The sequence below is a fragment of the Camelus dromedarius genome, chromosome 3 (assembly GCF_036321535.1).
Source record: "Camelus dromedarius isolate mCamDro1 chromosome 3, mCamDro1.pat, whole genome shotgun sequence".
NCBI lineage: Eukaryota > Metazoa > Chordata > Mammalia > Artiodactyla > Camelidae > Camelus > Camelus dromedarius.
Window position 1 is genome coordinate 117,172,127 of NC_087438.1, and position 18,246 is coordinate 117,190,372.

At 42.7% G+C, this 18,246-nt stretch overlaps 1 long non-coding RNA gene across 3 annotated transcripts in view; it reads left to right on the forward strand.

The window, feature by feature from the left end:
• The window catches only part of LOC135321033 (uncharacterized), a 243,699-nt gene that overhangs the window by 37,226 nt on the left and 188,227 nt on the right, over positions 1–18,246 (forward strand). The window lies entirely within an intron of this gene.

Sequence of the window (18,246 nt, forward strand, 5' to 3'; positions counted from 1 at the left end):
GAACAGATCTATGAGAATATCTATAAGGGAACCTCATTCATACCAGGCTGTTTGTAGGTACCTGCTCCTTTATCTTCCTGCTAACCCAGACCTCTAGCATCCTTTATTGTCTTTTTGTTCCTGTTTCCTGATGCTGTCTGCCATAGACAGAATATTTGCACTGCCTCCCCAAAAATTAGTGCTAAAATTTAACCAATGTGATGGTACTTGAAGGTGGAGCCTAGAGAAGGTGATTAGGTCACGAAGGCAAAGTTGTCAGGAATGGGATTAGTGTCCTTATGAAAGAGGCCCCAGAAGACTCCCTCCCCACTTCTGCCTTGATATGAGGACACAGCAAGAAGATGGCCATCTATGAACCAGGAGGAAGACTTACCAGACACTGAACCTGCCAGTGCCTTGATCTTGGACTTCCCAGCCTCTGGAACTGTGAGAAATAAATTTATGTTGATTATAAGCCAGTCAGTCTGTGATAGTTTTGTTATAGTAGCCCAAACAGACTAATACATTGTAGAAATTCAATAAATGTTTATTTCTAAATTATTTGGATTTTGTTCAGTGTAACATTCTCTTATTCTTCATATCAGAACTGTCTGAAAGTCAGCTGGAAGTTTCACAGAAATTTATTCACAGTGTTTGCTCACAGCTGTGCCATCTGCACCTTGGGTAGAGAAGGCAAAACTCTTCATTGTTCTGTCAGCTGTCATTGGATGAAATGATAAGTCACTGTTGAGACTGTCAGGTGATGCTCCTTCTAGGTCTGGCTTCTGGGTGACTGCAGTGCACACACTTCCTTTCCTGGTTTGTCCTTTCAATAAAGAGGTCGCAATTGGAGTGCTTTTATTCCATGCTAAACTGTTCTCTTTGCCTTTTGGCTATTGTAATAATCGGTGCATTGGGTGAGAATTAGATTGGATTTGTGTGTTGTGGCCTATTTCAGAGCAGGAGAGGAAATGTTACAGTCTTCTCAAGAATCACCACTCTGTGAGCCACTTAAAACTCCAGTAGACAAAGTGCCAGAGAACATTCTATGGAGGGCTGTTTCAGTTGGTGACCTTACCGTCTAGGGTCTAAGGTGGATCTATATTACCCAGCCTTTAGCCTGCAGACCTCTTTTAACTCTCAATCCCCAAATCCTAATGACACTAAATAGTCTTTTGTATTAATAAGTATGTAGAAGCTGTCCCAAAACTTTTAGATTTCGTGGACTAGTAAATTTCCACACACACAAAATATTTTGAACACTAGCTTATAATCGTTCCTTTTTTTTTTTTTTTTTTTTGGCCAGGTTAGAGTAGTCAAAAAAAAAAGATCATCAAACTTACATTTTTTCTAGAAATACCTATTGTAGCAGATACTGTGTCCTCCTTCCTCGCTGGAAGAACTCCAGTTTTGTTTGGGAGTCTCCCGCTCTCCCATGTGAGTCATTGTTAAATATTGACCAGTCTAGGGTTCTGAGTCCATGCCCTTGAGAGTGATTGGTTTAAGGACAGGCACATGACCTTATTCTGGATAACAATGTACATGAAGAGGGGTCTTGAAGGCTGTGCGATCATTTTCCACTTGCGTCTCTCCATCCAGAACCATTCTCTGTTTTTCATGGCCTTTCTGGCCCCTAAGGATTGCCCCACAAAGGTTTCCCTGCCTGCTGGCTTCCCACCGAGTTTGGCTAATGGGGGCACTGCTAGGAGCTAAGAGTATTTACCATTCTCCCTCCTGACCCCTGTCCTCCTGGCAGTGATCCTGCCAGCAGCTTAATTCCTCTGAGGCACAGGGCCTGTCTGACAACCTCTTCCTTTGCAACAGCTCTCTTGATTTCATTTCCTCTTGTCCCTTAAGGACCAGAAGTAGTATTAGCTTCCTGCTGTTACTAATCCTTGGCACTTTACCATCTTTCATTGGTCTGTCCCCTTAACACTTCTGCTCAAGGTCTTTAAATGGTCCCTCTGTCAAATTCACTTCAATTAAATTCTGTGAGAGTACCAGCTCTTCCCTATCCAAACCTTGACTGCTATAGGGGGCTCTTGGGAATGGTTCTTAAAAAGAGACATAGAGGAGGACCTAGACTTCTGGTACTGGAAGTGGTTGTGTCAACAGGTGACCCCAGGACCTTTGTGGCTGCCACCTGGAATAGTGAGGGGGCCTAGGCTGAGGGAAGCCAACATGACATGGATGGCAGAGAGGGAGACCCAGGGAGCTGTGTCCTTGAGGCTGCTGTGATCTTTGAGTGAACCAGTTCTGGAGATGCTGGGAAGCATGCTATCGAGTTAAGACATTTCCTTATTGGTTATGCTGCTTTGAGTTTTGGTCTTGTGTTCCATGAGGCTGAAAATTTTCTTAAGTTTAATAAATAAAATAAGTAGGGTGCAATAACAAAATCATGGGGTGGATATGGGGAGATCTACTTAATGATCACTCAAATCTGGGGGACAGCTGTGTTTCCTCAGGGGCACCCTCTCCACAGTGGACAGTCAATGTGTCAATTAGAGTGAAAAGAGGTACATTTAAAATGATTTGAACAATGAAAAGAGATGATGAACAATGTGCATTAAGATCCTGCTCTCTGCCTAACCTGCTCTTGGTCCCTCTTGTGGTCCTGCTCACGGCCGTGGCTTCTCCTGCCCTGGGCCTCCAGGCCAGCTTGCTCTGTGCTCTGTGACACCTGACCTCGGACTGGGGCTTCCCTCTGTTGTTCTACCTGCTTTTGCCCTCTAGGATTCTCTAGAGTGGAACCTCCCACCATCTGTGAACCTCCATTGCTGCCATTTTCATCTTGTTAAAGCCATTCTTTCTGAAAAATATCATAATTTAAAAAACAATCTTCTCCAGTCTGTTTTCAGAACATTTAATTTCAACAGCTCTTGCCTATGAAGTTATTCTTCCTCAGTTGTAAATGCTATCACAGCTGATATAATGGGTTAAATTCCCCCTTTTTCCAGGCCTCCATCTTTTGGCCCCCTGCTTCTTTTTACTTCTTTGACTCTTTGCCTTCTCAAATCTGACTCCTTCCAACCTTTCCCTTCCAACTCTCACAAAGGAAGTAGGAAGGGGAAACAAGGAAATAGAGGGATGTCAAAATGTTTATTTGCCAATGAAAGAAGGAGAGACTCAAGAGAGAAGGTCTTTGAGGCCTGGTGTTTCCATGATCCTATTAACCTAATGCTAGCTTGAAAGCAGGACTTGTCATTTCTTCTTGGGTGAGCTGTTTGCATGAGTGATGCTGGATTTGGAGGCCATGGATGAAAATTATTCTGTGAAAATTACACAGTAATCCCCTGATTTACCCAACCTAGTGGGTAAGTCAGGGAAAATGGCCAGTTCATCTGCTGAAAATAAATTCTTTCCTTTGGAAGATAGTAAAAGGCATAGGAAGACACTGAATAAATGCTTTCTGATGGTGTGGATGCAGGCCAGGAGCCACTGAGGTCTGGAGGCCTTTCTAGCCGAACAGTTGGAGAGCTCTTAAGCGAGAACAGATGTGCTGAGAATTCAGAGAATCAGATATTTTCACTGTAAGAGGAAGACATTAAAAGGGTAGGGCTCTAAAATGAAAACTGGCTCCTTGCAACGTATAAGGCTAAGTGAGGTCCCCAGTCAAAAAGACCCTGGACTCTGTTTTGGGTCCCTCCCTTTTCCCTGGATTTGGGAAATTAGGAAATTTACTCTGCCTTTCTAAGCTTTCAGTATCTTTATAACACTGAAATAATCAGTCCTGTTCTGCCCATTTTTCTGGGGAGACAGGATCATGTGATACAGAATGATAGTGTGCGGTGATGTGTACCACTCCACACATATGGTACCACTGAAGTTTTACTCTCACATGTGACCTGATTGGTCGGTCAGGGATTGACCAGGGATTGTGAACGCTACCAGTCAGTGCCTCCTGTAGGGGTGGGCTGGAGCTGGCCCGTCCCTCCCCCTGGGGAGCTTAAGTTGGCTAGAAGAAATCACGTAACCAAAGCTATGCACCCTGCACTGTGCATGGCAGTGGAGGGTGAGGAGCATGAAGACAGCTCAGCCAGGCCGTTTATAGAGATGCCTGCTTTTACTGTCAGATTTGAGAGGACACTAAATTTAATAATAATTTGATCTTATCTGGTATTTTAAAATCAAATAATGCTTGTTTAGGAAAATTTTAAGTAGGTATTTTTTTGACTCCAAGTCTGTTGGCCTCTCCTTTTAAGTATTTCTTAAATCTGTCCACTTCTGTCCATCACCACCACTGCTCATGCCAGGCCTGCATCACCCCCCATCTTGATCATCATGTCACCTCTGGCCTTGTCTCTTCCACTCTGATCTTTTTCCACTGCCTCATTAGGCCCCCAACCCCGAGCAAAGCTGCTATCCATGCCCACCCAGAATCTTCTCTAGGACTCTAGTCTGATTATGTCACTTCCCTGTTAACCTGCTCCAGAATCTCCCTGTCACCTTCGGGATAAAGTCAGAATTCTTTACAGAGCATACAGAGCCCCAGCTTACCTCTCCAGCCCTGCTGCTCACTACTTCCCCATCCATACTCAGGCCAGCCAGCACACTCTCAGCACCCAGCCCTCCCATGCCTGGCTGGCTTCTTTCCTGCTCTGCTCTTCACAGCCAGGTTTCACTCTTCTTCCCCTGCTGAGTTCAGACTTTGTGCCTCCCCACAGCTGGGTTAGGCTGCTCCTTGTGCTCCTGGAACATGCGTGCCCAATGTTCCCCCTTCACACTCAGCTGACAGGCTTGCTTCTCACTTCTCTGAGAAATGGGAATGCTCTCTACTTCCTACCAGACCTCTCATCCAGCATTCCTTTCTCCTCTTCCTTTCCTCCAGGTGCAGTTCTCAAACTGTCCCTTCCCCATTCAAGGTGAACCCCTCTGCTTATGCTCTGGACACTCCCCCGCACCTTCTCAAGGACCGCTGCCTTGAACCTCCCCTCTATCTTCAACCTTGTCAAGCCCTCCCTTTCTTCTGGATGACTCCCATCAGCCGGCAAACATTCTTCATGCTCTCCTTGGGCCTTTCAAGGATCTCCAGCTGCCCTTCCATATCTGTTTCATTCTTCAGGAGGTGTCTTCCTGCCTCAGCTCTTCTGCACACCAGTCAGGCATCCCCATCTGCTGTTTGACTGCAGTAGCCCTGCCCGAGGGAGGCAGTGACCTTCTCTTTGCACACCCAGGGCTGAGTTTCTGTCCTCATCGGGCTCCTCCCTCTGCAACTCTCACCACCTTGCCAGGGCTGCCTCCTGACTCCTCGCCATCTACCAAGCCCTCTCTGCCCTGTTCCTGTGCCCTTGTCTTTCCTGCCACTCTCGGTGGGTGGTCTCAGCTTGACCCACAGCTTTAAATAACATTTATTTGCTGGTGGTTCCTGAATTTACAGCCTCAGCCTGGACCACTTTTCTGCACTGCAGACTCTTGCATTCAGCTGCCTACTCCAAATTCCCGTGTCACTGTTTCACAAGCATCTCAAATTTAATGTGTCCTGGAATGAACTCTTCATTCTTGCCACTTCAGTCTGTGGCTTCCTGTCTTCCCCATCTCAGTAAATCACATCTTCACCTGCCCAGTTGCTTCATCCAGAAACCTGGACAACCTACTCATCTCTTCTTTTTTCCTACCCTGAGTCAGTTTGTCAGATGTTCCCATTTAGCCCACCTCCAAAGCTTATCTTGAGCCTGGCCACTTAGCCCCAGCCCTTCTTCTCTCCCCATAGTCGAGGCTACACTCAGCTCTGGGAGTGGTCCCCTACTTCCACTTGGGGAAAGCAGCTCTGATCTATGCCTACAGAGCATCCAGGGAAACTGTGATGCCTGCCTGAAACCTTCAGTGGTTCCCCATCATACAGCTCACACAGCCCTGCATGGTCTGCTCTGGCCATTCTTCAAAACCTCCTCTTGCCCAGTCCTCACCCTTTTGCATCACACCCAGCCCATGGCTGGCTCCCCTCACGTCCACTTCCTTGATTCACTGGTGTATACTCAGTCTCCGGGAGCTGCCAGCGACACAGATACTGTGTGAACAAATATTTGCTTTGATTGCTAAAATTATTGCTGTGTGCTAGATCCTGGAGTAACCAACATGAGCCAGACAGAATGCTCTTAGTCTAGTGAATGACACAAATGTGTACACATAGAATATTGTTTGATATGATAGGTGTGATCATGAGGAGAAGGCAACCCTGGGGCTAGAAGAAGCTTAGAAAAGGTTTTCAGGGAAAGAAATATTTGAAGTGAGTTGATGAACCTCTACAGAAATCTAAAACAGTATATGAAAACAATAACTCAGGAAGTAGGATAATGGAAAAATATGTAGAAATATTAATATTTGGTGGCTTCTGGCTTTTAGCTTGGTGAAAAATTTTTTTCTATTTTAATATTTCCAAATACTCCATTATGAATTTTTTATTTTTTTAATTATAATAAAAGTTAAGAAAAACTTGGTGGGAAATAGTTCTTTGACGCACACATGTACACACACATAGTGATATCTTAACACAAGACAGGCAGGGATGTCTTGCAATGAGTTTTCTCATCTGTTTCTGGAAATCAGCTACAGTTCCTGAAAGTAAAACTTCTTGAAATAAATTTTCCCCAAACAGGAAAAAAAAAAAGTAGAAGAAAGAAAAAGTGAGAAAAAGGATGAAATCCTTTTCCTCAGTTTACGAGTTGAGCAGGTAGCCAGTAAGGACAAGGAGGAGGACAGAAAATAGGATTTTCTTGTCATGTTCCACTTGTAAAAGTCAGTGGATATTTTTACAGGTACTAGCTAGTCCTTCCTGAAAATCCTCTATGGGGACAGGCTGTGAAGCAGCAATAGGAAAGATAAATACTATTCTGGAGAGTAATTTTAGTGCAGGGTGGAGAATGTGAAGAGAAAAAAATTAAAGATCAGGTGGAAAATCCATACACAAGCCAACCCACACCACAGAAGCATCAAGCACCATGTTACCTAATTAGTCCCTGCACCAGGCAGGGGCCTCTCTCTGCAAATTCCCCTCCCCTCATGGTGGGCTGCCTGGCAGGGAGCGTGTTTGTACCGCATGCCTTATGGGTGGCTATCATTTTGCAGGGAGCAGAAGGCTTGGAAAGACCACTAAGCTGTGACCTTTTCCCCTTATTCAACAATGCAAATATATTTTTCTGTAATGGGTATTTAGATGTTTCTGAGTGGAGCATTCAGAATGCAGGTGTGTGTGTGTCTGTGTGTGTTGCAGGTGGGGTCTGCTTTCAACCTCTGATCTCTTTTCACCTCAGCTCCTCTTTCTGTCCGGGCATAGACTCACATAGACTCACTAAGACTTGGGTCTCCTCCTCCTGTTTTACTTCTGTGCTGAAATGACCCCCCTTTAGTGCCCTTCTGAAGTTTAGAGCTTTCCATGCTCCTCATGGCAAGCTTTCGTGTCTCCAGTTGCCCTGACTTGCAGTCTCCAGTAACCACCTAGCTGTGGGAAGCAAGAAGGGAAATGACGCTGTAATGAGATAAACTGGTTTGTGAGCAGGCTTCAGTTTTCTCCCCTCCCCTTTGCTCACACAACAATGTCTTTCTCCATAGGAGTTTCAGAGTCAGAGAATGTGAAGTGACAGAGACTGTCCTGAAGATTTGCTGAGAGCTCTATACTTGGACCTCCTTAGTAACCTCAAGAAATCTGAGGAAATGTGACTTCCCTCTTGGGACAGCTCGCTGGATGATACAGACCTGTTCTAGACAAGGGCTGCCAGTGGCTGGAAGCAAGAGTCACACCCCACACCCAGCATTGAGCTATTTTTCTTCTGGTCAAAGGACCTTTCACTCCCACCCAGGCAATCAGTATTTTCTAATGGTTGGCTTTTAAGACATCAAGGCAGTAGGATCCATGGGCATAATTTCACATTTAATTTAAAACAATAGACAATCCCAAGGGACTTTGCATAAAGGAGGTGGCCCCTGGTCTGGTCTTAAGATACCTGCTGTATTATATCCCAAAGGCCCTTTTGGTGGAGGTTGTCCAGGCAGTAACTGGGAATGTTTGCTCTCCTTGCCTTCAACCCCCGGTCTAAGGATATGTCCATTCCTCTATTTTAATTATTATCCTTTGAGAGATTTAGTCAGGTCTGGTTAGGTTTAGAATTAAGTTGGAACCTGGCTTGGAGGGGTTTTATTGATTTATTTATTTTTCACTTTGGCTATAATTAAAAATGGTACAAGGGGGTCAAGGAAATTCAGACAAGATCTCTATTTTGTCCTCTTGTTGCCAAGAACCTGACTTGATAAAGCAGTGATTTGAGATGATGACTGTTGTAATCATGAGTTCAGGGGAGCTTCCTTACAAAAAGCTGGCCTGAGCCTCAAGATGGCCAGAACCCACACCTGCCCAACTGACTTGGGGTGATCAAGGTCTTCCTTTGTCTAGGACTGTCTCAGTTTTAAAACTGAGTATCTTAAATCTTGGGAAACCCCTCAGTCTTGAGAAAATCAAAGTGGTTGGTCACTTACTTGGAATTAAAGTTTGAATGAATCAAAGCAATGAGATAACTGGGAAATACACTTGATACCTGGTTTTAGTTTCCTTTGTGTGTAGGATGGACTCACACTTGTTTCACTAAAGGGCATGGGGTGGAGATGGAGAAGAAGTAGAGAAAAGAGGTGGACATGGACTATTTCTGTGCACTCAAGGCAGCTCATTTTTAATAGTGGCCAAATTTAGATTACCAAGGGGGACATGTGATAGCCACATAGCTTGAACCTAAGCTAAAGAAAGCAATTTCTGCTCAAAAATAATGGGATGGAGAAGGAATCTTTGTGTAGAGAATCTTCCTGAATTCTTAGGCAGACATAGATACTTTTTCCCTGTGTGCACCGTGCTCCCCATCAGCAAACCTAAAAATTTTCAATTTATGTATGCACACAGACCCCTGGTGAGGAGAGACTGTGTCTTTTCATATTGGCATTTCTGGCATCAAGCACTGTGACTTGTACATAGTGGGTGCTTAATAAATTGAAAAATAAAGTAATAAATGCACACCCGGGGGTCAGAGGATTGTTAAAGAAAAATGAGGTGTTCTCATCTTCATCTTCAGATCCTTTGTGGAGCAGGGTATGAACATTGGATTTGTGAGTTTTATTTTCACTTTACTTTTTTCACTTTTAGATTCCATTAAAAGGGGTAATGCAATTGTTTATCATTATTTTTTTTTTGATGAGTTAGAAAACAATATTTTCACAAGTATCTGTCTTGCTCAGGGTGTCCGTCAGGAGAACCCACCAGCCCTTATCACCCTCACAAGTTGGCTGTCTGGTCTCCATATCCTTCATGTGAAGGGACATAGTCCCACCTTCCCCAGGTGTGCTTGATAACTGTTCACCTGGCTGCCATCACTGTCCAGCTGCTCCGTGAGGACACTATCCCTGATATATATGCCTCTGGGACCCCAGTAAGCCCAAGGGAGAGGGTGTATGGAAGGTTTCCATGTCCTACTGGGGAGTTGAGGTGAGCCCTATAGAGTCCTTCCTTCCTTTCTCCCTCCCTCCCTTCCTTCATTTTCTTCCTTTCCTTCCTTTCCTTCTACTGAGAAGACAGCCATCTATGAACCAGAAAAAGGGCCCTCACCAGACACTGAGTCTACTGGCACTTTGATCTTGGACATGCCAACTTCCAGAACTGTGAGAAAGAAGTGTTTGTTGTTTAATTCACCTAGCGTGTGGTACTTTGTTGTAGCAGCCCGAACTAAGATGAGGGTCTTGCATATATCAAGGGCTCAGGAAGTGTTTGCTGGATGAATGTGTCTGACATAGTGGGTGTGGTCCCTGGAGAAGGTTCACTCTGGCCTCAGCCCTCAGGATAGAGGCCGGCCATGTGAAGGCTAGTGGTTAAGGCAGTGTCACCCTCTGAAGCATCACATATTGAAGCCAGGTCTTAACAATTTCTTGAATCTCCTCTCCTTTCCATTCCCACTGTGACTGCCTTTGTTTACCCTTTTAATATTTTCCCTGGACTCCAGCCAGGACAGTCTAACAGTGCTGTCCTCAAACTTCCCACTCTCCTGCTGTGGTACAGCTTTATTCCTCAGCACTCTCTCCTTGCAGGGTAAATCCTTCCAAAAGGTTGATCACCTCTTTATCAAAATAAGCAATGTGGTGAGCTCATTCTTCTGGTTTTCCTGATATTCCCAATATCTGAATCTTTGTGTTGTACTCACCTTATCAAGCTGAATACAGTTGACACTCACTGAGTCACTGAATGGATAGAGCAACCCAGCAGTGAATGAATGGTTGCCTGAAAAAACAAAAGAAAGATCCATTATTAACTGCTTTAGGATAGAAGTTGAAAACTGGAGGCTTGAGGGCTGGATCATATCTGCAGACATGGTTTCTAAAAAATATCTTGAATAGGGTGCCAGTTTAAGAAATTGGGAGATTTTACATTAAACAATCTGGATTTGTGGCTTCTCTTGGCATCGCTGCACTGGGCTTGTTCCTAAAGATCAGAGTCAGTTGCCCACCCCTGCCGCAGCCGCCTCTTCTTGGTGGTCCCCCTTGGGACCGATCTTTATGTTACCTGCTCAGTGTGTTCAGCCTCAGAAGCATGACCAACCAATACTCTGCTCTGATGTGTTTGTGCTCTAGGCCACCATGTGTGGGATGTGCCGGAGGCCATCACCGCCCCAAGGCTGCATCCCGTCCCCTGCTGCCTACATGCCTCCTTGTCCCTGCAGGACAACATTCGAAAACCTGGTTTCCAATTTGAACTCAGCCTTACTTAGAGAATTCATCTCCCTCTTCTGGGTGTCAAAGTCCTTATTTATAAAAATGAGTGGTCCAGGCAGATGAGCTGTGAGGTCCTTGATTGCCTGAGATTCCTGTGAGTTTATTCTGAAGTGTTTGAGTGTGCAGTGTCTTCCTGATGCAAGACCCAGGACTAGCGGGGAAGGGACCCTAGTGGGAGTCTTGTCTGACTTAGGGATAATGGCCTGTCATCCACTGTCAAACCTCAGCAGCCAGTCAATGATTTTGTGGTCAAGGGCATTTCTGAAACACTGGATGTGCTCCCCCAGCTTATAGCTCTGTGCAAGCTGTAAAGTGCACACTCAACACTTGATATTTGTCATGAAGATTAAAGAACTCTCAAGTGCAAGTGACAAGGTTGATATATGAGGATAGCTGTAACACTGTGCTTTTTTGTCTTCAGAAGCATTTTTCTCAGTCGTGGCTTTAACCTGACATCCAGACAACAAAGCTCCCTGGTTACATTTCATGAGAAATTTAATAACCCCCTTATTGAGTATTTTTGCTGCAGCCTTGGATTAACCTTTAACAAATGAAGCCTTAGTTGCCACGCAGCCTCAAGAACGTTCTCCCTGTGATGAATATTTCTAAGTCTGCGTGTACTTGAGGACACTGGGGGCTGGGAGGTCACCTGGGTTGGAATGGCCCCCAAGAAGCCAGCTCTATCAAATCAACAATGCCAAGACACCAGGAATGACTTCCAGGGCTCAGAAACCCCAACTGCCCTGTGTTGCTAAACTACAAAATATAGAAGATACCCGTTTCTCCAGAAATATAAATATTAAGACTTAATAAACAGCAGAATCATTCCCCTTTTCTTTAAAATGGTCATCTATTTACAAATTGGACAATGGCTTACTGTGAGTCATAGAAGTTGAGGTGGGGGGTGATGCTGTGACTGAGCAGCTAGTGTTGTCTTGGAAACTAATCTACATTGTATGGACAGGGAAAAATGGATCCAAAATATCCCTATTTCTTATGAATATCCCACCACTGTTACAAAGCAGTGCTTATTTACTGTTTAGCAAAGGCTAGTCCAGATGTACAAGCTTGAAGAGAATTCAGAAGAATTTGAAAGAAAACCTGTGGAAAGAATAGGATCTTTACAAATTGCTGTTCCAATGCTTTAAAAATTTTTTTTGTTTTAAATTGAAGTACAGTTGATTTACAATGTTGTGTTAGTTTCTAGTGTGCAGCATAGTGATTCAGTTATACATACAAATTTTTTCATTATAGGTTATTACAAGATATTGAATATAGTTTCCTGTGCTATACAGTAGGACCTTGTTGTTTGTCTCTTTTATATATAGTAGTTTGTACCTGCTAATCCCAAACTCCTAGTTTCTCCCTTCCCTTCCCTTTCCCCTTTGGTAACCATAAGTTTGTTTTCTATGTCTGTGAGTCTGTTTCTGTTTTGTAAACAAGTTCATTTGTATCATTTATTTAGAGTCCACATATAAGTGATATATTTGTCTTTCTCTGTCTGACTTACTTTGCTTAGTATGATCATCTCTAGGTTCAAACATGTTGCTGCCAGTGGCATTATTTCATTCTTTTTTATGGCTGAGTAGTATTCCATTGTGTGTGTGTGTGTGTGTGTGTGTGTGTGTGTGTGTGTGTGTGTGTTTGTGTGTGTGTATACATATAACTACATTGTCTTTATTCATTCATCTGTCAGTGGACATTTAGGTTGCTTCCATGTCTTGGCTGTTGTAAATAGTGCTGCTGTGAACACTGGGGTGCTTGTATCTTTTCAAATTAGAGTTTTCTTCAGATATGTGCCCAGGAGTGGGATTGCTGGATCATGTGGTGAGTCTATTTTTAGTTTTTAAAGGAATTGCCATACTGTCTTCCATAGTGGATGCACCAAACTATGTTCCCACCAGCAGTGTAGGAGGGCTCCCTTTTCTCTACACCCCCTCCAGCATTTATTGTTTGACTGCTCTATTTCTCTTTTTCCTGATTTTGTTAGATGATATTACAACAGATCCTCCTGCATGATTTTGCCATGCTGCCCAGGCAGACCAACAGGAATTTTGATTGCCTGTCATTTTATTGTGATGGTTTTAAAGCTCTTTTGAGGAAATGAGTGTGTAATGCAAATTTGTATTTTTTTTTTTTTGTGGTTATATTGGATAAACACAAGGTTTGAGTTACTTTTAGTAACTGTTTTTTAGAGTTTTATGACTTTTTTTCTCATTTTTCAGGTAAGCTAAGCCTAGAAATTTATGATTGACACAAAATGAAAGTAAATACGTAATACATGCTTCAATGTATTTGCATGATACATGATGTATTTTTATTACATATAAAGTTTTTTCGTATATATACATGTACATAGTATATATTTTATATATGTATATATCCTTAACAGTTACTTGTATTAACAAAAGCATTTATTCGTTAGTATATACTATATGTGCTAAAAGCTCTTTTTGTACTCCTATATCTGTTTGAGATCAAGATCTCTGGCTTCCAGATATATTTTTAATTGAGACCAGCTGGTCCCCTGTACATTTTGAGGAAATTATTTTGACCCTGGTGTGTGCTCCTCTAGACTCTGCACCCAGATACCTTTTTTCTGCTTCCTCAGGGAGGTGACTGGTAAGGGGCCAGCACCAAGGTCCCAAGGCCTGGGGAGGACACGTTAGGTTTCAAACCAAAACTGCCCAGTAGCCTGTCCTCATGGCTGAGCATACACCAGGGATAGATGGCCTGGCCCCTCGAGGGGTGTGCACTAGTGTGTCTGTCCCTGTCATGTAAGCGAGGTGACTTCTGCTGAGTCTGGACAGGCCCTGGACTAGGGTATCCCCTTTAGCTTCCAGATTCAGCATCCCCATCACCAACTCAGGACAGTCTGTCGATGTGTTTCTGCAGGAGATGTGGAGATTCTTATGGCATGGCCCACATCCTGTGTTTTTCTCTGTCAAGCACGGGCATGTCCCATTACAGGAGAAAGAGGAGGGAGTGGGGATGCTTGGGATTAACTGTTTTAGAGGAAAAGGAAAATCTGATCAGTGAAGACACATACTGTGGAAGCACCTTGGTTTCTTCAATGCTTTGTGTTCTGTGGAAGATGGAAGTGAAATGGGCACTGATCTGGGACCTAAGTATTTCCTTGCCCAGGACTTTGTGATGATCCCCATGGTGTCTGTGACAGCATCAGTGTCCAGTTAGGGACCACAGAAGGGCAACATCTCCCAACTACTGACTCCATGTAGTGAAGTGAGGGGGTTATGGGCCCATGGAAGCTCTCAGTCCCCTCTTCTCCCACTGGGGGGGCATGGGGGTACTGCCCATGGCCTCCCCAGGGACCATGATCTGCCCAGCTTCGCTCTTGCTGTTCCAGGTCATGTGCACTATATCAGAATTCCTTCTCCTCTTTCCTTTCCTACTGGGCTTAAAAAAAAATCTCTCATTCCCTTGTTTAAAGACCTGAAAGGGCTGCTGTCATGAATGAAAATGAGGGAGACTTTCACTGTCTCCCACATACAAGGGAACATGTCCTGAAGGTGACTTATCTTTGCATCTTTGGGACATCTTCACAGGACTGTGGGAGTCGAAGCCCAGACAAGTAGTCTAAGGTTATTCAACAAAGTGGTCCTGTCCTCACTGTGACTCAAACGTTTAGCACTTACTTTCCTCGGGGATCAACGCAGTGCTGCCTCTTTACAGTGAATTGTTGCCACACAGAGCACTGCCAGGGCCTCAGCATCCCATCCACGGCCTCAGGTGAGGTGCCTGGGGGCCGCAGTGTGCAATGCCACCGTGGGTGGGTGTGCGAAGGGGTCGCCGCAGGCCCCTCGTCCCAGCCAGGTCTTCCCAGGCTCATTCCCAGTTGCCCTGCTGTTTGTTAAACAGCCTGGTAAAGAAAGCACCTGGGGAGAAGTAGTCATCTTATAGAGCAGAAGGTATTCACGAGTTGCCACAGTGATTCGATCTGAGTGGTTGGCTTGAGGTGGCTGCAGGAAAAATGATAAAGCCAAACAGGAGGCCCAGGTGGACATGAAACAGTGATGAACAGCTGATACTTCTTTGTGTTAGGCTCTCTCATCATTGGCACGGACACTCCACTTGACTTTGCTTAGCAGTTTAAGGCTTGGGAGTCCAGGGACTTGGCTTCAGATGTGTGAAAAATACCCACTGCTCAATGGGAGGTTCAAACTCACAGGGTTGATGCTGCAGCTTTATTTCAGTTTTCTTCCACATGGGAAGGACAGCACACGTGAATGGCAGTGCTTTACCATTTATCCATGAATGGTGCACGATGCTAATGCAGTCTGGCTGAAGCAATGGAAATGTTAAAATAAAGAAAAAATTTTTCAGTAATTACATATCTCTATATACACAAGTACATAGATATACCTACCTATGAATACATAGATTTCGGATAGATAAATCTATCTGTCCAAAAGCAGCTGCGTTTTTTATGGATTAGCTGTTTAAGCGGTCAAGGGCAGTTAAGCTTAATTAACGTGAACCTAGCCTTACATTAATAAACTCCCATGGGGGCTATGAATTGAGAGGGTGAAAGAAAGTAACCTATATAATAGCTAATCCGAAGGCTAGTGCTTTCTTGCTGCATTATTTTCTAGATTTTGCATACTGACAATGAAGTGTTGCTTTGATGTCCTTTTAAGTCGAGATTTAAACATCTTTTGTTTGGTAAAACTCAAAAAGGAATTAATAAACCTTTTATGGGAGATGTGAGTTTTTTTTTAAACTATTATAGCATTTTTCTTGTGCCTCTAACCCAGAATGCAAACGTCTTCTTATTGGATTCGTAACAGTTTGACTGAGTCACATATAGATTTTGAGTTAATTCAGCTAAGATGGAGGAAAGTCTCATAAAAGTGCAGGGAAAGTCCAGGCTCCCTGGCCCCTGAGGCTGTTTTTAGTAATAAGTGAAGAAGTTAGAGATCTGGAGCCGGTGGCTTTGGCTTCTGACTTAATATTTGACAGAATTAAGAAGCTCCTTTAGGTACCTAATTTCCTGCCAGAAAGAAGGCTTAATGCTCAAAAAACTTAAGGACTTAAGTGTATCAATTGAAATTCAGTTGTGGGAAAATAAGAAGTTTTGAGCATTCTCTTCATAATCACATGCCTGTCAAGATGAAAAATTTTTTGCAACACTTTCCTGGGGTAAAGTGAACAAATCTAAGTATAAAGCTCAATGACATCAATAGCCACGTGAGTGCCACACAGGTAAAAATTTAGAACCTTTCCTTCACCACGGAAAGTTCCCTTTCTTACTCGTATCATGACCCTAATTTAACCACTCTTTTGAGGTCTTTCCCCATAGGTAGGTTTGGTCTGTTTTTCAGCATTAGGTAAAAGGGCTTGTACACTATGCTTTCTTGCATAGAAATGTGTCTGGTTCCTTTCACTAGATGTAAATAGTCTTAAATTTACATACAGTTGAATTCATTGTTTTTCTACGTGTACATTTCTATGAGTTTTAACACATAATAGATTCCTGTAACCACCACCATGGTCAGGATGCAGCCCCCAAATCTCCCGTTAGAATCCAAATGCTCCTCCCCACAACGGATCCTGGCAACCAGTGATCTGTTCTCCATCCCTAGTGTTCTACCTTTCCCAGAATGTCATACAAATCATACATATGCAACCTTTGATGCTGGCTTCTTTCATTTAGCATAATGTGTTTGAGGTTCTTCCGTGTGCAGTAATAGCTTGTTCCTTTGTATCATATTCATTCTGCTGTTGATGGTCATTGGTGCACTTACCATTTTTTGTTTGCAAATAAAGCTGCTATGAACATTTCTGTACACTTTTTTTTGTGGACATATAGACTAACTTCTCTTTGTCATATGAGTGACACTGCTTAATTTAAGGGTAAGTTCAGTTTTGTTAGCGATTGCTAACCAGTTTTCCAAACACGGGATGCCATTTTACAAGCAGTGTACCAAAGTTCCCATTTGCCTGTGTCCTCACCAACACTTGGCATCACCAGTCTTTTAGATTTTGCCCTTTTGGGAGGATCTCTTAATATCTCACTGTGGTTTAATTTATTTCCCTTGATAACTAATGATGTTGAGTATTTTTCATTCTTCTATTTTTATGATTATCTTTTTACTGTTGATTTGTAGTAATTCTTTATGTATTTTTAATACAGATCCTTTGTTAAATATGTGTACTATGATTGTTTTCTACTAGTCGATAGATTGCCTTTTCACTCTCTTAATGGTGTTTCTGATGAATAAAAGTTTTGCCTTTTGATGAAGTCTATTATCATATTTTTTCCACTTTATAATTAGTGCTTTTTGCATCTTAGCTAAGAAATCTTTGCCACAGTTCCCAAATACATCATTCTAGGGTTTCCTCCAAAAAGCTTTATTGTTTTAGCCATCACATTTAAGTATTAGATCCATGTCCATTGAGAATTAGTTTTGGGGGGAGTGTGTACAGTGTGGAGTAATAAAGGTACTCAGTTGCTCCCTTACTATATGGAAAAGAGTTTTCTTTCCCCTGCTGAATTTCATTGGTGTCTTTGTTGAAAATCAGATGGTCATATTGTCTGGGTGTATTTTTGGACTTTCTATTCTGTCCCCATTGGCCTTCTTGTCTATTCTTATGCCAGTACTACTTGCTCTTAATTACTATAGCTTTAGAGTATGTTTCAAAACATGGTAGTGTAAATTCTTCTCCTTTTTCATCTTACTCCTTTTCATCCTCCTCTTCCTCCTCCTTCAACATTGTTTTGGCTTTTTAGATCTTTTGCTTTTTGTGTAAATTTTATGATCAGCCTGTTTATTGAAAAAGCAGCTCCATGGAAAATGCAAACTCAAAGGCAAAAATCAAGGGGTTTTGAGGGAGATGGCATTGAATCTATAGATCAACTTGGGCAGACTTGACATCTTAATAATAGAGTCTTTCTAATCATAAATGTAGTAATTCTCTCCATTTATGCATGTCTTTGGAAAATTCTCTCAGCCATGTTTGTAGTTTTTAGGGTGGAGGATTTGCACATCTTTTATTAATTTTATTCCTAGGCATTTGATGATTTTATAAATGATATTTTTTATTGTGATACTATATATAATACAAAATATACCATTCTAACCGTTTTTGAATGTATAGTTCAGTGGCATTAAGTACATCCACATTGTTGTGCAACCATCACTGCTCTCCAACTCCAGAACTTTTTTATCATCCTACATTGAAACTCTGTATCCATTAAATAATAGCTCTCCATTCCCTTGCTTAGCCCTGGAAACTACCATTGTACTTTCTGTCTGTATGATTTGACTGTTTTAGGCACCTCATATACATGGAATCATACAATATTTGTCCTTCTGCTTTATTTCACTTAGCACAGTGCCTTTAACACCTGTCCATGTTGTAGCACATGTCATAATTTCATTCCTTTCTCAGACTGTATAATGTATAATAACACTCTACTATATATAATACCACATTTTGCTTATCCAGTCATGTATAGATGGACATTATTTTCATCTTTTATTATGAATAATGCTGCCATGATGA